General features: G+C 45.5%; 1 long non-coding RNA gene across 1 annotated transcript; it reads left to right on the forward strand.

Annotated features, from left to right (window-relative positions):
• Positions 1 to 689: 689 nt before the first annotated feature.
• On the forward strand, positions 690 to 17,135 carry LOC107119839. The gene is made up of 3 exons (XR_001482811.1): positions 690 to 764; positions 9,588 to 9,753; positions 16,979 to 17,135. It is a non-coding gene; the product is annotated as an uncharacterized LOC107119839 (long non-coding RNA).
• The last annotated feature ends 823 nt before the right edge of the window (positions 17,136 to 17,958 follow it).

Consider the following 17,958-nt stretch of genomic DNA (forward strand, 5'->3'; position numbering starts at 1 on the left):
GCAATGCTATCACAGCCCAGCCCCGTGTCAGTCCAAGGGCTTTGTTCCTTTGGCATGCAGGCCCATTTGTTTATAACTTTAGTCACTGAATATGCACAGCCAGGGAATTCCTGAATCTACCTGAAATATAAGAGGGACAATAACTCTGCCAGTTATCCCTAAAGGTGACCCCCCCCCCGCCCAGGTAAGCAAAACCCCTTTGTCTCTCATGCAGTCCATGGCCGGAAACATAATTCTGTCAAATATTTGCATAGCCTCGCCTCTTTTTCTTTGTTATCACAAAGTTTTCCAGATAATAACTCTCAAGTAGTCCTCACGGTGTGCCCAGTAATCTGTTAGCCAGTATTTCAACACACCTCCTCCATGAAAACATTCCCCGTAATCAATAGGCACAGCGAAACATGACGGGCGCTAAGGAAGACGAAAAACAACTTGGTAAATTGTTCTTTCTAGCCCAGCTGCCAGTTTTGCCTTTCTTGTAGAATGCTGAGGTTGTTCTAAGATTTCTCTTCCTGTTCCCTTCTCCAATTACTATTTCTTTTGAGTTAATTATTCCCCCCCCCATTGAAAGAATGTCCCGGAGTCTGCAGAGAACACAGAACAGGCTCCCTCCAGATGCTAAAAATAGACTGTTCCATTCGGAATGCAAACTATTCAGTCTTCAAACTATTTATACAGTGCGAATTAATTGCAGATGGCCAATTCGTATAGGCAAGGTCCCTGCAACTGATACAAATGTACTACCTTCTCCTGATTGAAAGCAGGTAAAAATCGGCAAGGGGTATAAATGGGGAGGGGGATATCTGAGCTTGTTTTTGATCTTGGGGAGGGGGGGAATGCAGCTTGTAAGATCCATTTGCTTTGGCTAGCTCTCAAAAGATTTAAAACATAAGCGATTTCTTTTTTAAAAAACACGCTGACTTAACGGCTGTGTTTATAGAGAACAGCAATGATGGTTAGTAGTTGGTGTATGTATAATCCCGGCAGTTTGGGATCTTTTTAAAACTCTGCTTTCAAACGGATCTTAGCCGTATCTTTAGCCAGTCGTTCAGGGAACTAATTAAAAAGCATTTCAAAGAGCACAACTTTCCTCTTTCTGTCTAAATATTGCTATTAAACAGCCCAGACCTGCTAATGCTATCTCTTTGCCTCTCTGATCTAAACTCTTGGTAGGCTTTCTTCCCCCGCTCAGCGTTTCTTCCCAAGCGCTAGTGAGGAACCAAAAGAGAACAAACGCAGACAGGAGAGACTACTAAGGCAGGCTTTGCTAGAACTGGGCTGACCGGCAGTTCCTTGGCAGGCTGAAGATTGACGGCAAACTTTGAAGTTTGCAAAACTTATCAGCTCTCAGGTCAAAGAAGACAAATGTTTGCAAAGATGTATCTGCAAGGATTTGTCAAAATGTCACTCGGAGGCTTCCTGTTTTCCTTTCAACATAATATTTACGATAAGCTGTGACTTAATGCAGATGTTAAAACCTCCGATGTGGGGTGCAATCCAGGTTAACGCCTGCCTAGGTCCTAGTGAGACCAAGGGGATTTCAGCTTGCAGAGCTGTAAGGCACTAAGCCAGGGACTGTGGCGACAGTTCAGATGCCTTATGTGCCCCACAAGGGCAGCTTGCAGAGAGTGCAGACCATCTACTTGATCCCTCAGGACTTGCTTCTGCTCCAGGTGGGTAGAGGGTCCCCGTTCAGGGGCAGTGGAATTAGGTGAGCCTCTCTGGTTGCTGCCCTGACTTGGATGGCCCAGGCTAACTTAACCTCATCAGATCTCGGACGCTAAACAGGGTTGGCCCTGGTTAGTACTTGGATGGGAGACCACCGAGGAAGGTCCAGGGTTGCTACTTAGAGGCGAGCAATGGCAAACCAAGAGCCAGTATGGTGTAGTGGTTAAGAGCGCAGACAGTAATCTGGGAGAACCAGGTTTGATTCCCCACTCCTCCACATGCGGCTGCTGGTGTGACCTTGGGTCAGTTACAAGTTCTCTCAGAGCTGTTCTCTCACGAGCAGTTCTCGAAAGAGCTCTCTCAGCCCCAACTGCCTCACAGGGTGGGAAGGGGAAAGGAAGGAGATTGTAAGCCGCTCTGAGACTCCTTTGGGTAGTGAAGGGTGGGGCACAATCTCTTCTTCTTCTTCTCTCTGTGTTCATCTCTTGCCCTGAAAACCCCATCGCCGTGAAGTCAGCTGCCACCATTCCCCCAGGCTTCTATTTAACTGTAGTTTCTGGCTTCAGTCCTCAGCCTGAGCAAGTATAATCTCTTGGTGCCAATGTGAGTTGCTACTGACCACTTAGGAAAGCCAGGATGGAGTAGTGGTTCAAGCATCAGACTAAGATCCAAATCCTATCAACACGGAGGCTTGCTGTGTTACCTTAGGCCAGCCTCTCTCAGCCTAACCTACCTTATAGGGTTGTTGTTGTGAATGCAGAACAGAGGCAAAGAGTGCTGCAAGCTGCTTTGGGTCCTCATTGTTGAGAAAAGTTGGGGTATAAATATCCAACAAAATCCCTGGAAGCTGTGCTTGGCTTCAGAATGGTCGGCTCAGACACTGAAATCAACGAACGCACCAAATCTTTTAACCTTAACATTCTTCTTATCTCTAACCTCTGTGCATTGTATTGACGATGGTCAGGAAATCAAGTGGACAGCCAGAGTGGGGGGTGGTTGGAGTGTTGGACTAGCCCCCCCCCGGCCTGCCACAAAACTCTCTGGGCAACCATGAGTCAGCCTCCCTCTCTCTCTCTAACCTACCTCATAGGACTGTTGTGAGGATAACGTGGTGGAGAAAGAGGTCCATGAACTCCTGGGAGGAAAGGGGTTGGTAAAAAAATGGAGTTAATAAATAAGTAATAAACCAGTGGAAGAAGCTAGATGCACCATTAACAGTCACATTTATGGGTCGTATTACGGAGTTCTACTGAAAAGGGACCAACGAGATTCGTGAGGGATAACAGGGTAACCATATTTTGAAAAGCAAATAAGAGGACATATTTCCCGACTGACTACTCCAAACAACTGATCAGTATGACAAATACCCCTGGCTACTTAAACTGAAGCTTGCCTCCACTGGGGGACTATAAGGCAAAACAGGCTCAGCCTCCCAACTCCATTTCCATCATTTTTTAAAAAGAGCCTAAATGTGGATGGATGCCAAAAAAAAAGTGGCCATGTTCTCTAAAAAGAGGACATCTGGTAACCCTACTAGGGTATAAACCTTTATAAGCCAAAGCTCCCCCTGTCAGATACTCTGATATCTTATAACCCCTGATGTAGGGAACTTTGACTGTCAAAAGCTCATGTACACCCCCAAATTTTGTTGATCTCTAAGGTGCTACCTGGACTCAAATTTACTGGAGACCAACATGGCTACTAATGAAAAAGAGAATTTCTGTTACTCTACTCTCAATTATCAGGATCGCTGTAGTCTGTCTGGTCGTGTGATTTTCTGCTTTTTTCTGATTTTTTCCCCCTACACGTCCCCTGTGTGCCACTTGGATAAAGGCAGTAGTTCATTTGCAGCTGGGAATGTAAATCTCTAATCATAAAATTACAGAAGTTACGAATGCTCACCATCGAGCCTTGCTGCCTACCCTTTGTTTGCTGTTTATTTCTCAAGATACTTCCTTGCTTTTCTTGCTATATATTTCAAAATACTGCAAATAATACCAGGGCCTGAAAACTTCGAACAGCGGAATAAACACATTCTTGGGATAAACAGGGCTGATCCAGTCCAAACGAGTTCTCTGTAGCTTTTAGCAACACACACGTCCCGGACTGTGCTGGAAATGTTACTGTAGTGATTGTTTTGGGGGAATCCAAATAATGTAAAGAGAAAGGCTGTATAGAGTCAAATCCCGCCCCCCAGCCTCAGCCCCCAGTCCTTTTTTTTTTTGCGACTGTACTATTTTTGCATTCCCCAAACTGTTCTTTTTGTAGCTTTCTTAAGGAATGCTGCGTTAAGTGTTCATGCGGAGGCTAAAGAAGGAAGGGGAGATTGTTTTTCCAGTGAGACTGTAAAGAAACCTCCCAAGAAAGTTTGGATAATCTTTGATAAGCACACTGATACCGTTTGTCATAAATATTAGTCAGAGATCTGTCTCGGGGTCTTCCAAACATATCATGTGATTGGAACGTTTTTCCACTGCCTGTGTTTGAAAGTGTTTACAACACCATTGGTTTTGTGCATCGGAATGCCTTCCATTATTCCAATTTCTTAGGAGAGATTTCTCCCTGAACCGGTATGGCTTCCACTCCAGCAATACTTATTCTTTTACCATTCTAGGTTCCACCCACCCCCCCAGTATATATTATACTGATTACTCACACCCATGGATATTCTCAAGATAAATTGATCCTTTTTTAGCACGAATATCTTTCTATTCTGTTCATAATGCAGATGGAACTGGATTATTGTCTCCCTACAAATGTTTTGGGTCAGAAATAAATCTTTTTGTTCGTGCTTACATAGTATCACCACTTTTTCTTCTTCTTCTTCTTGCAAGCAACAGTCTCATTTCCTTTAAAGGACCTGGGAGAAGTGTCATAATGAAGAGCTACCAGGTGCTTAAATATTTTCTTGTTTCTTATTCAGCTGCCTTTAACATATAGATTATGCAATGAAACAAGTTTGTGTCTCAGGGCGATTTCTCACTAGAGCTGCCTCGCAGCACAGCGCCGTTTGCCTCGACACAAACATGTCAATTTCACACCCGAAGCTCCGGGGCTGCGTTTTGTCCGCAGTTTCGTGATCCTGGTTTTTGAGGATCATGAAACTGCGGAGGAAATCGGGCGAAGCCCCGAGTCAAATGCAGCCCCGCAGCCTCGGGTGTGAAATTTACATGTTTGTGTTGGGGCAAACGGCGCTGTGCTGCGAGGCAGCTCTAGTGAGAAATCGCCCTCACTGAAACTTCAGGATAGGTGCCTTTCTGAGGTATTGAAGGGACCCAGGAAGATCATCTACAACTGAATAAACAAAAGACTACCATTGACCATTGGGAAGAGAACAAAAATCTTCAGTATGTCTTTTTTCATTCCCTATTACAATAGCACACTAGACTAACTAAAAAAGCTAACAAGCAAAGTATCTCACTCTCAGCATCAAGGCTTAAAATTTGGCTTTACCGATAAATATTGGCTCCCATGCTTAATCAACTCGAGAGCCAGTTGACTGATCTACCAAGTTAAAATAATTAAAACTTGCAGTTCTAGCAGGGACAATTAACATTTGTGGAGCATCGGAAGTGAATGGTGCTCTGCAGAGTAACGTCAGCCTCAAAAGGGACAGACCTTTGCCTTAAATTTTACCATGTGGCAAAGAACCAAAGAGGGAAGACTGAGGCAAAAGAGAACATGTGCAAATGGAATTCAGAGCAGCAATAACTTCTAGGCCAAAGGCATCCGTTCGGGGGCAAATGCCTCACTCCTGCACAGCCCGCATGTTTTGTGTGTGCACAAATCCCCCTTGGGGCAAACCGATTACCCCAAACACCCTTTGTTGGATTCACAATCAATCCATTTGTTCCACCCTTTCTGTGCATGCTTTTAGAGAGAGCATCGGTCAAGTTACAGGTTACATACCCATCCTGGCTTTCTTTTTGCCCAGGTCTGGTTCTCCGGCCAAGCCACCCAAGTGAGTACTGGGAGGGAGGGCTCATTCCCAACCATTAATAGTTCAGTGCTTAGATCCCGGGGCCCTTTCTTCAGGGAAATGCTGATTGCCACTTTGGGATCAGGAAGCAATTTTTCTCCAGGCCAGTTTGGCCAGGGATCCTGGGAATGGAACAGGGGTCACTGGGGTGTGTGTGGGGGGAGATACTTGTGAATTTCCTGCACTGTGCAGGGGGTTGGACTAGATGACCCTGGAGGTACCTTCCATGATTCTAATAGCATGGGAAGTGACCAGCATCACTGTCTGAGCAGGCCAGAGCGCCCTTTTCTCAGGTTGACAAAATACCTCCTGAAATACCACAAAGAGGCTGAAGGAATAGATCGATTTTTAGCAACAGTCAAAAAAACCCTGCAGCACTACAGATTATAGGGTAGCCAGGTCCAAGCTGAGAAATTCATGGAGGTTTCTGGGTGGTGCCTGGGGAAAGGGGAGTTTGCAGAGGAAGCTTAGCAGGGATGTGATGCCCCAGAGTCCTCCCCTCTGAAGTTGTCATTTTCTCTTTCTGGAGATCAGCTGTAATTCCATGGGAGTCACCACTGAAAAGGCCCTGTTCTTAACAGCTGATGTTCCCTTTTTCCTTCTCCAGTGCCCGAACCACATAAATCGTTGACAAGGTCAGCTTATACAGGAAGCAAGGTGAGGCAGTCATCTTCAATGACAGATGGGGGGGGCAGCAATCTCTCTGCTGTCCCGTCTTGCTTCTGCCTCCCATGTCTGCCCTCACCCAGCAGTTAAGGCTCTCTCTCCCCAAGCCTCTCTAAAACCAGAGTGGCAAGCCACAGGTGCCTCAGAGAGCCCCAAACTCTCGCAAGAATCCTAACCTCTCTCACAAGTTCGGCCATCATCGCCTGGCACTGTTACTTGTGGAGGGGAATATGATCGGGCCGATATTCTTTCAGATTTTAAAGATCAGAAGCTGCGTCTTGGACTGGGCTCAGCCACACACACACAAAGAGTGACTAAATTCACTGCATTAAATAGACAAAGATCAAAATCCCGTTTTTAAAAAGCAAGATTTAAGATCTTTCTAGGGAAATCACCCTTCCACCCCATTAAGAATAGGCATGCAGGGCAAATGGCTCCCAGGCTGTCAGTTCTGGTCCAGATTAATTTTCTGAACCATTTTCAAGGGCAGTCCTCTTTTCTCCTCATTTTGAGGGCCCTGAGGGGGGAAAAAACAGTATCAGACCAGACTAGTTCTTTCTTTCTTTCTTTCTTTCTTTCTTTCTTTCTTTCTTTCTTTCTTTCTTTCTTTCTTTCTGTCCTTCCTTCCGTCCTTCCTTCCGTCCTTTCCTTCCTTTTCTTTCCTTCCTTTTCTTTCTTTTCCTTCCTTCCTTCCTTTCCTGACCTTATAACTTTAACAGAAGGCTGCCACGCAGAAATATAGCAGATTTTTCTTTCAGGAAGATAAATGGCGGGAAAAGTTTCTGCTATTTTCTGTGTGTGAGGCTACTTTTAAAAGATTAGGAGCAGGGCCAGGTTAGATTTTTAAAAAAAAAAAAAAAAAGATGCTAGTCCTGGTTCACCCACCTCTTTTGTGTTTCCTCTGGTATCAGTGGTAACCTGATTATCAGTGAAGAGCAAAGGTTAATCCAAGGACAGTGTTCTACAGAAAGCGGAGGAAGGAACGGGATTCTCAGCACCTCGGGGAAACAGGACGATTTTCTGAGGAATTATAATCTAAGGGTGCATACGGATGTAGATAATTTCAGCAGTAAGCCCACTGTGGAAATTCACCAGCCACATCAGATCTCCGAAGCTTAACAGGGTCGGCCCTGGTTGGTACTTGAATGAGAGACCACCATGGAAGTCCAGGGTTGCTGCACGGGGGCAGGCAATCGGAAACCACCTCTGAACCTCACTTGCCTTGAGAACCCTACAGGGCTGCCATAAGTCGGCTGCAACTTGATGGCACTTTCCACCCCCACCCCCACCCCCAACTAAGTTCAAAGTACACATATTTATCTGGTGAGAAGTAGCAGCAGCTGGATTTGTATTGTGTCAATTGTCTGGCTTTTGCCTTGAATCACAGAATCAAAGAAGGGACCTCCAGGGTCATCGAGTCCAACCCCCTGCACAACTACCTCCCCCACACACACCCCGTGACCCCTGCTCCAGGCCCGGAAGATGGCAAAAAACCCTCCAGGATCCCTGGCCAAACCGGCCTGGAGAAAATTGCTTCCTGACCCCAAAGTGGTGATCGGCATTTACCTGGCCGTGTAAAAAAGGGTCACGAGAACTAAGCAGTGATGCAACCCTCCCTACCTCCCTCTCATGATCTGACTAAGTTCACAGAATCAGCATTGCTGTCAGAGGGCCATCTAGCCTCTGTATGAAAACCTCCAAAGAAGGAGAGCCCACCACCTCTCAAGGAATCCTGCTCCACTGGGGAACCGCTCTGTCAGGTCTTTGGTCATGAAGCCCCTCCCTCCCTCTCTCTGAGCAAAGCTGTGCACAATGTTGACTGGTTGGCTCTTGTGTCAATCAAATTCTATGGTTTTACCATACAGTTTATGTGCCTCCCCATGTCCACTCCCCCACCCCTCGCACTGGTTGCCAACCCTAGTTTGCCCTGACATTTGGCTCTCTTCTATAGAATAATGCACCACTGGGGGCTACATGTTCTATGACACACCATCCTATGACAAGCTGTTGTTGTTCAGTCGCACAGTCGAGTCTGACTCTTCGCGACCCCATGGACAAGATCTCGCCAGACCCTCCTGTCTTCCGCCGTCCTCTGAAGTTGGCTCAATTTCATGTTCGTTGCATCTATGACACTGTCTAATCATCTCATCCTTTGCCGTCCCCGTCTTCTTTGACCTTCAGTCTTTCCCAGCATCAGGGTCTTCTCCAGGGAGTGCTCCCTTCTCATTTGGTGGCCAAAGTATTTGAGCTTCAGTTTCATTATCTGGCCTTCCGGGGAACAGTCAGGGTTGATTTCTTTTAGGATTGACTGATTTGATCTCCTTGCAGTCCAAGGGACTCTCAAGAGTCTTCTCCAGCACCATAGTTCAAAAGAATCTATTCTTCGACGCTCAGCCTTCCTTATAGTCCAACTCTCGCAGCCATACATGACTACTGGGAATACCATTGCTTTGACCATGCGGACTTTTGTTGGCAGGGTGATGTCTCTACTTTTTATCATGCTGTTTAGGTTCGCCATCGCTTTCCTCCCAAGGAGCAGGCGTCTTTTAATTTCATGGCTGCTGTCACAGTCTGAGGTGATCTGGGATCCCAGGAACGTGAAGTCTGTCACTACTTCCACGACTTCCCCTTCTATTTGCCAAGGAGTGATGGGGCCGGATGCCAGCTACTTCTCATCAAAGGAAGGCTCTCCCGTTCCTTTAAGCTGGTGTACCCTCTTGTCCAGCATCGTCCTTCCTCTTCTATGTCCTAATCAATGTTTCTGCTATTTTTCCTCCGTACTGAGCAGAGCAGTTCCCATCCCAAGCAGAATATAACTGCCGTAATCTTAAAATGGGCAATGGGCAGTGCAAGACCCTGTGTGGCTCCAGACTGCTGCTGAGCAGGGCTTCCTGTGTTAATGAGCGGCTAATCACGCACACAGCTTAGAAGGAACACTGGTCCTAATCTCCATTAGGGAATGCATGATAGCAGTGGCTAAATCAGAGAAGGCATTTTGTTTGGAGCCTGCCCAAGTTTTGTGACTGGACCCAGCAGCACCTCATGGATGGCAGCCATTTTGTGACTGCGGCCCCTGGCAGCCATTTTGTGGTGCCCACACTACCTGGTCTCAAAATTCCAAAACTGCTCAGAATCTCAACAAAGCTGCACTGAACTATTATGAGAGCTGACAAGGGAAAAGATGAGAAAGGGAAATTTGCTCCACAAATGAAGGCTGTTAATTCAGAAGCTACAGGCCTGCTGAGAGTCAAAGCACTGTGCTTCTATTTGACAGGGAAAGGAATGACTCCTATAAAGAAAATGTAGCACTGAATCCCAACTCTTGAAAACTGCCAACAATATACAAGAGCTGGGAGGAGGCCTTTGGAGTCAACCTGGAAAAAGAAGAAAGGAATCACGGCACTGGAAGAGAAGGTGGAGGCACTCAGCGAGAAGCCAAGGTAACAAAGCACCCAAAGGTTTTCAAGTTCCCCTGAACTCTGTGACTGTGGAGTTCACCTATCAGGACTCATAAACATTATGGTAGTGATAAAACCAAGCTGGCCGCTTGCCAACAGGATCCAGGTTCAAGTCTAGAAGCTTGCAGGGGCTCTCAAATGCTGAGTCTGCAACACCACGAAATGAGAAGATATATATGTCATGGCAATCATAACATAGGCTGAAAAAGTAACAGGGTTTTCTTAAAACTATGATGAAGCACCCACCCTCTGAAAAGAAGGCTCTTGGCTGACAGCAGTGGCTACTTGGGCTTTTGGCACAGGTCCAAGGCTCGGGGCAAGAGGTGTTTGGCTTATTTTCCCCATAAAACACCCTGTGCATAAGAACGTGAGAAGAGCCCTGCTGGATCAGAACAATGGTCCATCTAATCCAGGATCCTGTCTCACACTGTGGCCAACAGGTTCCTCTGGAGGGACAACAGTAGGGCATAGAGGCCTCGGCCTTCCCCTGACGTTGCCTCCTGGCTCTGGGATTCAGAGGATTAGTGCCTCTGAATGTGGAGGTTCCCCTCAGTCACCATGGCTAGTAGCCACTGATAGACTTACCCTCCATGAATCTATCGAATCCCCTTTTAAAGCTGTTTATTCCTGTGGCCATCACTACATCCTCTGGCAGCGAATTCCACATTTTAATCACTCTCGATGATGATGATGATGATGATGGAGGTGGAGCACTAGAGTTGCCAGCCTTCAGGTGGGGCCTGGGTCATCTCCCGCTTTTACAACTGATCCCCAGCTGACAGAGATCAGCTCCCCTGGAGAAAATGGCTGCTCTGAAGGGTGGACTCTATGGCATTGTACCATGCTGAGGCCCCTCCCCTCCCCAAACCATGCCCTCTCCTGGCTCCACCCCCAAAGTCTCCAGGTATTTTCCAACCCAGACTTGGCAACCCTATGGAGCACCTTTTTGGTACAACGACCCATAAGTCAACATTTCCTAGGTTGAGGGACCCACTTGGGGAAAAAAAAAATCAGCATTCACAAATCATTAAAATTGTAACCCCCTGGGAACCATGTTCACCGTCTTCGCGCCCCACTTCTGGGTCAGGTACCACAGCGTGGGAAACTCTGGTCTACCACTGCACGCTAGGTAGGGTTGCCGACCTCCAGGTGGTGTATGGGTATCTCCCAGAATTATAAGAGAGAGCTCCAGATAACAGAGATGAACACACATGAAGCCGCCTTACACAGAATCAGACCCTTGATCCATACGAAGTGAGTATTGTCTGCTCAGAGTGGCAGCAGCTCTCCAGGGTCAGTTCCTCCTCCGAAGGAAATGGCAGCTTTGGGGAGAGGATTCTATGGCCTCACACTGCTGCTGTGTGAACCTTCCCCTCCCCAAAGTCCCCCCTCCCCAGGCTCCCCCCCCCCAAATCTCCAGAGATTTCCCAAGCTGGAGTTGACAAACCTAATACTAAGAGTGGCATCCCTTGGATGGTCTTCCCAGATGGTCATTTAGACCATTTGGATCCTCCTGACAGGGCTTTTATTGCACAGAAACAACATTATTTTGTTGCTGGGAAAATGTGACACCCCCCCTCCCCACCGCTTTTGCTTCTCTTTTTGTTTCTTAATTCTGGAAAGGTGTTGTGGGGATTTGACCCTTCTTGTCCCAGATCCTAGCCTAACACTCTGCTATACCATGTATAAACATATATGTCTGGATTTAAATTAAAATCAGGAAGCCTAAGCGTTATTGCTACGACAACCTTGTGGGGTGGGCTAGCCTAGGATGGGAGAGAATGACTGCCTTAAGGTCACCCAGTGAACTTTATAGCTATTTAAGGATTTGAACCTGAGTCTCTCTGGTCAAAGCCTGGCATGCTTGCCTCCACATGAAGAAGAGTTGGTTTTCTGTACCCTGGTTTTCTCTATCCTAAGGAGTCTCAAAGCGGCTTACAATCGCCTTTCCCTTCGTCTCCCTACAACAGGCACCTTGTGAGGTAGGTGGGGCTGAGAGAGTTCTGAGAGAACTGTGACTGGCCCAAGGTCACCCAGCAGGCTTCATGTGGAGGAGGAGTGGGTAATCAAACCCGGCTCTCCAGATTAGAGTCCACCACTCTTAACTACTACACCCGCATGACAGCAGCTATCAAATATTATGTGGTACGTGATCATGCTATTGGTTCTAGGTTAGCCCTAAACATAGATGGAGTGTTTCCATGGATACAAAGGTTTCTGCCCATGAAGGGCAGCATTCCAGGGGACATGCTGGAATGTGGGGGGGGGGGGAGATGCTAGAAAGTTACGCTTCATGGAAACACTCCAATGAATCTATTTTTCATCCATAATATCCAGTCTTTCAATAGATCCTGAACTGCAAGCAATATCCACATGTAATAAAGGAGCAGTTATGAAGGAAAGGTCTAGCAACGGTTCTTTGCCTTGGGAGCTCAAAAGAATCTTGCCATTAGAGACCGACAAGGCATGGCAGTCGGCTTCGTCCCCTGCTTGTCAGCAGAGATGTAAAATTTCTGGAAAATGTGAAATAGCACAGAAGTCCAGCCAGAGCTTGCTCCCTCAGAGGCCACAAGTATCAGATGAAGCCATGGGCGGGGGGGGGGGGGGTTTTTTCCTCGTTTTTTTGGAAAAAATAATGGAATTATTTTGAAAAAATAATGGAATTATCTTTGGGGGAGGGTGGATAGAAATATATCTAATAGTTAATCTTCTTATCAAACCTAGACTTCATCTATAACTTAGCATCTAAAATAATACAGTTTGAAACACGTATATGTAGAAGGAATTTAAAAATAGAAGAGCTTGGTTTTCTACGAGTGAAATTGTAGATTTAGCCAATAAGACAGAGAGAGACAGAGACAACACTGCAAATTGCTGCACCCTGTGATACTTTCGCACACATTTTTGCCAACTGAGAGGTAGGAAAATATGAGTTGGGAATAGAAAACACACATTTTGTAGTAAACAAAAGAAAGTATGTTGTAAAGACAGAAAGAATCGCATACGGACCAAACAGCACTAGAAGCATATCAGAGATGTGGCAGTCCAAAAAGAAAAGGCAAGATATAGGGGTGGGGACACCCTCTTTGCTCTTTTCCTTTTCCCCCAGGATTTTTTTCCCAATGGAAAAACTGGGAATATTTGAGACGCACTAAAAAAATAACTCCAAAGAATTTTGTTTCTATTTTGGAATTTGTTAAATGTTTTTAGGACAAGATTTTAATCACTTATAATGTAAACAATTAAAATTTTTATGAGACAACCCACAACATTAGTGAATGACAAGTCAAGGGACCCACAAGGATTCCCAAGGGGCATCATGTTTTCTTCTCCCTTACTGTTTCATCTTTCCCTTCCCTGAAAGCCCCCATAGCCTCTCCTGTTTTCCTGTTTCCTTCTCTCCTTCGCAGCCACCAGCCATCCTACTTTTATCTGCCCCCTGTCTAGCTTTCCCTCCTTCCCTCCCCCTGGCAGCCAGGAAAACTGTGGCCCAGTTGCATGGTGCTGGGTGCTGGGCTGGACCCAGCTGCACAGTGGAGAACATGGAAGGGCTTGTGGGTGGCACCTCATTACCAACACTATTTCCTCTTTCCTTACTCAAGGCAACCCCCATATCCCCACCTTTACCTGCTTCCTTCTCTTTTTCCCACCTATCAACCTACCTTTTATCATCCCCCATCTTCACCTATATGTATTATTTCATCCATATGCCTTTCTCCACAATGGAGACCCGCAGCCGCTTATATAATTCTCCTCTCCTCCATTTTATCATCACAACAATCCTGTGAGGTAGGTTATGAGGGGAAAATGTGACTGTCCCAAGGTAACCCAGTGAGTTTCCACAGTAGAGTGGGGATTTGAACCTGGGCCTCCCATATCCTAGTCTGAAATTCTAACCACCACAAAACATTAGGTTTTGTGCAGTGGCTGCTGTTGCACAGTAGCAAGCAACTAGGCCTGTGTGAATCATGCAAGTCAGGTGGTAGCAAGTGGTTGCTGCTGGGCATGGCCCTGATGAGTCCTCCTTCAAAGGCCAAAACAGCTCTGGAAAAGACCCTGCCCCTCGCCATGCAGTCTACTGACAGAAACCAAGGCTTGAAGGCTGGAAAATACTGTTGTGGTTGCCTAGCAACAATCACTGAGGACACTTGTTGCTTAAAGCTATTGGCACTGCTTCTATTATTTTGGGGGCTTCAAATCCCCCAATTTTATTTTATGATTTCAGATTTTTCTGCAAACTTGGGGCATTTCTCAGGTTTCTAGAAAGATCGGCCTCGTCTGTCCATGATGGCAATCTCTGGATTAAAGTATCCAGATATACTGATTGGTAATTCCTGCATATACTGCAGATACATTATATTTTAAGGATGTATTTATTGTTTAAATGTGACTAATTCTGACTACAATTAATACACTGTAATCTATAGGTTGGCTCTGACCTGGATAGCCTAGGTTAGCTGGATCTCATCAGATCTCAGAAGCTAAGCAAGGTTGGCCCTGGTTAGTACCTGGATGGGAGGCCACCAAGGAATTTCAGAGTTGCTATGCAGAGACAAGCAATGGCAACCCACCTCTGCTTGTATCTTGCCTTAAAACCCTACTGGGTTGCCATAAGTTGGCTTGACTTCCACCACTATAGGCTGATAATACACTACTGAATTTCAGCATTATAACTCAATATGTTCTGGGATTGGAATGAATGTCAGCTATCCCTACAACTGTATGGCAAGCACCTATTGCCCAGTGCCCAACCTCACCAACTCACCTCTCTGGCAATGATTACGTTCCTTCCCGGTTGAAAGTGAAGAGGAAGAGAACTCTGAGATATCTCCACATGCTTTCACAGAACGTAAAAGATCTAGATGGGGAATATCTTCCTGGACATAACTTACTTGTGAACAGTGTTCTTTACTGACAGTTTCTACAGGCATGACTTAGGCCTGGTTTAAATATGCTGTTGGCAAACACTCTTCTGCAGAACTCCGCATGCCCTCGGCAGCATGTTTAAACTGGGCTGCTAGCTGTGCATTTCATTGTGAACCACATTTAAAACCTGCAATCTCCAAAAAGTGAATGCATTTTGGGAGGAGCAATGACGTTATCCATTCAAACACAAGAAGCCACACCAAATAACAATAAATTATAATCACAGTAATAACGAGGATAATGAAAAGTTTCCATATAAAGCTTACACTGACTGGCATGTTCGCCCTGTTCCCACATTCTAATTCAGCATTTTTAAAACTATAGTAGTTTGCAGGATGTGGAATGGCATGGTATTGCCTGGTCTTAGAAGCTACACAGGGTCAGTACTTGGACGGGAGACCACCAAGGAAGCCTCTGCAGAGGAAGGCGATGGCAAACCACCTCTGCTTCTCACTTGCCTTAAAAGCCCCCTGCCGTGGTCGCCATAAGTCGGTTGCGACTCGACAGCACATACATACCTATAAATCGGTTTTCAGTCTTTATTGTATTTTGCTCTCAACCATTCTGTGCAGTTGGTCGTTTCTATTTCCACATTAATATGGCGGAAGATGGCTGAGAAACCATGACTAGGCCAGATCCAATAGAACTAAGCCACTGTCTTCTAGTTCTGAGGGGCGGGTCTGTGGCTCAGTGGCAGAGCATCTCTTTGGCATGCAGGTGCAACTGTACTATTTTTGCATTCCCCAAAGGAAGGTCCCAGGTGCAGTCCCCATTATCTCCAGTTAAAAGAACCAAGCAGTAGGTGATGTGGCAGATCTCTGCCTGAGATCCTGGAGAGCCACTGTTGGACCAGTGGTCTGATTCAGTTTAAGGCAGCTTCACGTGGTCATGTAAGTCCAGCTGTCTGTCCATGGAAAGGCCCCATGCTGTAGTGGTTAGCGTGTCGGACTTTGTCATGGAAGCTCGCTGGGTGACTTTCAGCCAATCACACACTCTCAGCCTAACCTACCTCACAGGGTTGCTGTTGTGGGGATTGAGAGCCAGTTTGGTGTAGTGGTTAAGTGTGCGGACTCTAACTGGGTTTGATTCCCCACTCCTCCACTCGCAGCTGCTGGATGACCTTGGGCAAGCCATAGTTCTGACAAGAGCTGTTCTTAAAAAGAGTAGTTTCTGTCAGAGCTCTCTGTGACTGTTGTGGGGAGGGGAAGGGAAAGGAGTTTGTAAGCCACTCTGAGACTCCAAGTGAAGGGCGGGATATAAATCCAATCTCTTCTCTTCTTCTTCTAAAGAGAGGAGAGGCGAATGAAGTAAGCCACTTTGGGTCTCCGCTGGAGAGAAATGCAAATTATGAATCAAGCAAATAAAATAAAGTTAGAGGGAGCATTCTGGCTGTCACCTGATCCCAGGTACGCTGAGGCTTGCTCCTGCACCCCAATCCAATGCCCCATTTGGATGTTACTGGTCCGAGGAGAGAAGGCAAAGTTTATAAAGGCTCAGCACTGAAGCATATTAAGAGTTTTGTGTGTAGCCTTGAATTCTATCTGTTAATGTACTTTTTTTTAACAGACATGAGCACAACTAGCAGTAGATTAGATATGTTAACGTCAAGTGCATAAAATGTATCAAATTATCACATGGAGATCTCTGAGATGGCATTTAGAAGCAACCAGAAGATAAAAAAAATTGGCATCTCAAAATTACACTCCAATGGTTTGAAATTTGATGCACTCCCCATGCATTGGCTTTCAAACCATTGCAGTGTGCTTTCTGAAATGCTACATTTTCAGAAATAGGGCTTATAGAAATGTAGTTGATCGGAAATAGCATTTACAAGTAAATAGAAGAAAACTGTAGCATTTCAAAAGCACACTATAACGAACTTATACATTTTAAATATTAGTCTCACTCACATATGCAGTTCAAATCATTGCATTGTGCTTGTTAAATGCTATATTTTTCTCAGAAATACTGATTGAAGAAAATAGAATAAAACTGTAGCATTTCAAAAGCAAGAGAACAAGGAAAAGACATGTAAGTTCATAGTTATAATGCTGAACTCATGGTTCAAAATGAGCAGGCAAACTCTGAGGATCATTTCAACTTCACAAGAGGTCATTTAATATCCAGTGTGAGCTGTGCAATCAGTCTTACCATGCATCTTTAAGACTCACATATGAAAACACTCTCCAACAAGCATCAAAGGCAATTTTGCAAGACGGTAATGGTAAAGGCTATACTAACACTAGCCTCGAACTGATGGATGCTTTCACTTTTACTGCAGCTGTTATCGGCATGGATGAAGCATGAGACAGAATTTCAGCTACTCTAGAAAAATACACACACGCCGGGGGGAAAGCCGACGGTCGACACACCAGTTACAGGACCCGATTCCAAGCTCGTCACAAAGGAAGCACCACTCTGTTAAAATTACACCAAGACCAGGTATGTTGATACTTTTATTCAAACAAACTGGAAAAGAGTCAAGTCCAGTGTGCTTCTCAAGCTGCGAAACTGACACGTGTTTGGATCACAGAATAAACACAATGACAGCACCTCTGCCATATGTTAAGACCTCCACCTCCCCACCAGCATCTTTGCAAGAAGGTAAGATTTTAAAAGTGACAACTTACAAGAAGGGAGACAGAGTGTGCAAAGTGATTTGTTTTTCAACAATAGTATCTTAATTTTTTTTTAAAGCTGCAAGAATGACTTTCCCTTTTTGGACACTTAAGACTAAACTTCAACATAGGTGTGGTATTTTGCCCAGGTCCTGCACGGCACCAGAATGACATTTCTGACAAGTTTACAATTTTCGTGACAGAAAACTCGTCTTATTAAAACCTTCACCATCTCTTTCTCTCTCATTGTGCGCTGAATGTTGTGTTCCACTGTGGAAGAGAGGGTCTCCTACCACCAATGTTCCCTCTAAGCTGTGGAGTCCCATGAGCCAAAATCCTACTTTGTGAGCTACTGGCATTAAAGTTGTGAGCAGGTGATTCGGCTACTGCATCAGTTAGTTGGCTCTGGAGCCATCCTTCCTGAGCTAAGACAAAAATGCGTGAGCCGGAGGCGAAAAAACTATGAGCTAGCTCACGCTAACTCAGCTTAGAGGGAACACTGCCTACCACTGAAGGGAACAGTAAGATAAGCTTCTGTCCCTCATGGATTTAGATCGAAATTAGGAACAGAAGCCTAAAAAGGCTTTGAAGACAGACATTTCTTGCTTTTAAATTCCATTACCACATAGGTATTCTACTCAAG

This window comes from Gekko japonicus, unplaced genomic scaffold (genome assembly GCF_001447785.1).
Source record: "Gekko japonicus isolate JY-2015 unplaced genomic scaffold, Gekko_japonicus_V1.1 scaffold1190, whole genome shotgun sequence".
Lineage (NCBI taxonomy): Eukaryota > Metazoa > Chordata > Lepidosauria > Squamata > Gekkonidae > Gekko > Gekko japonicus.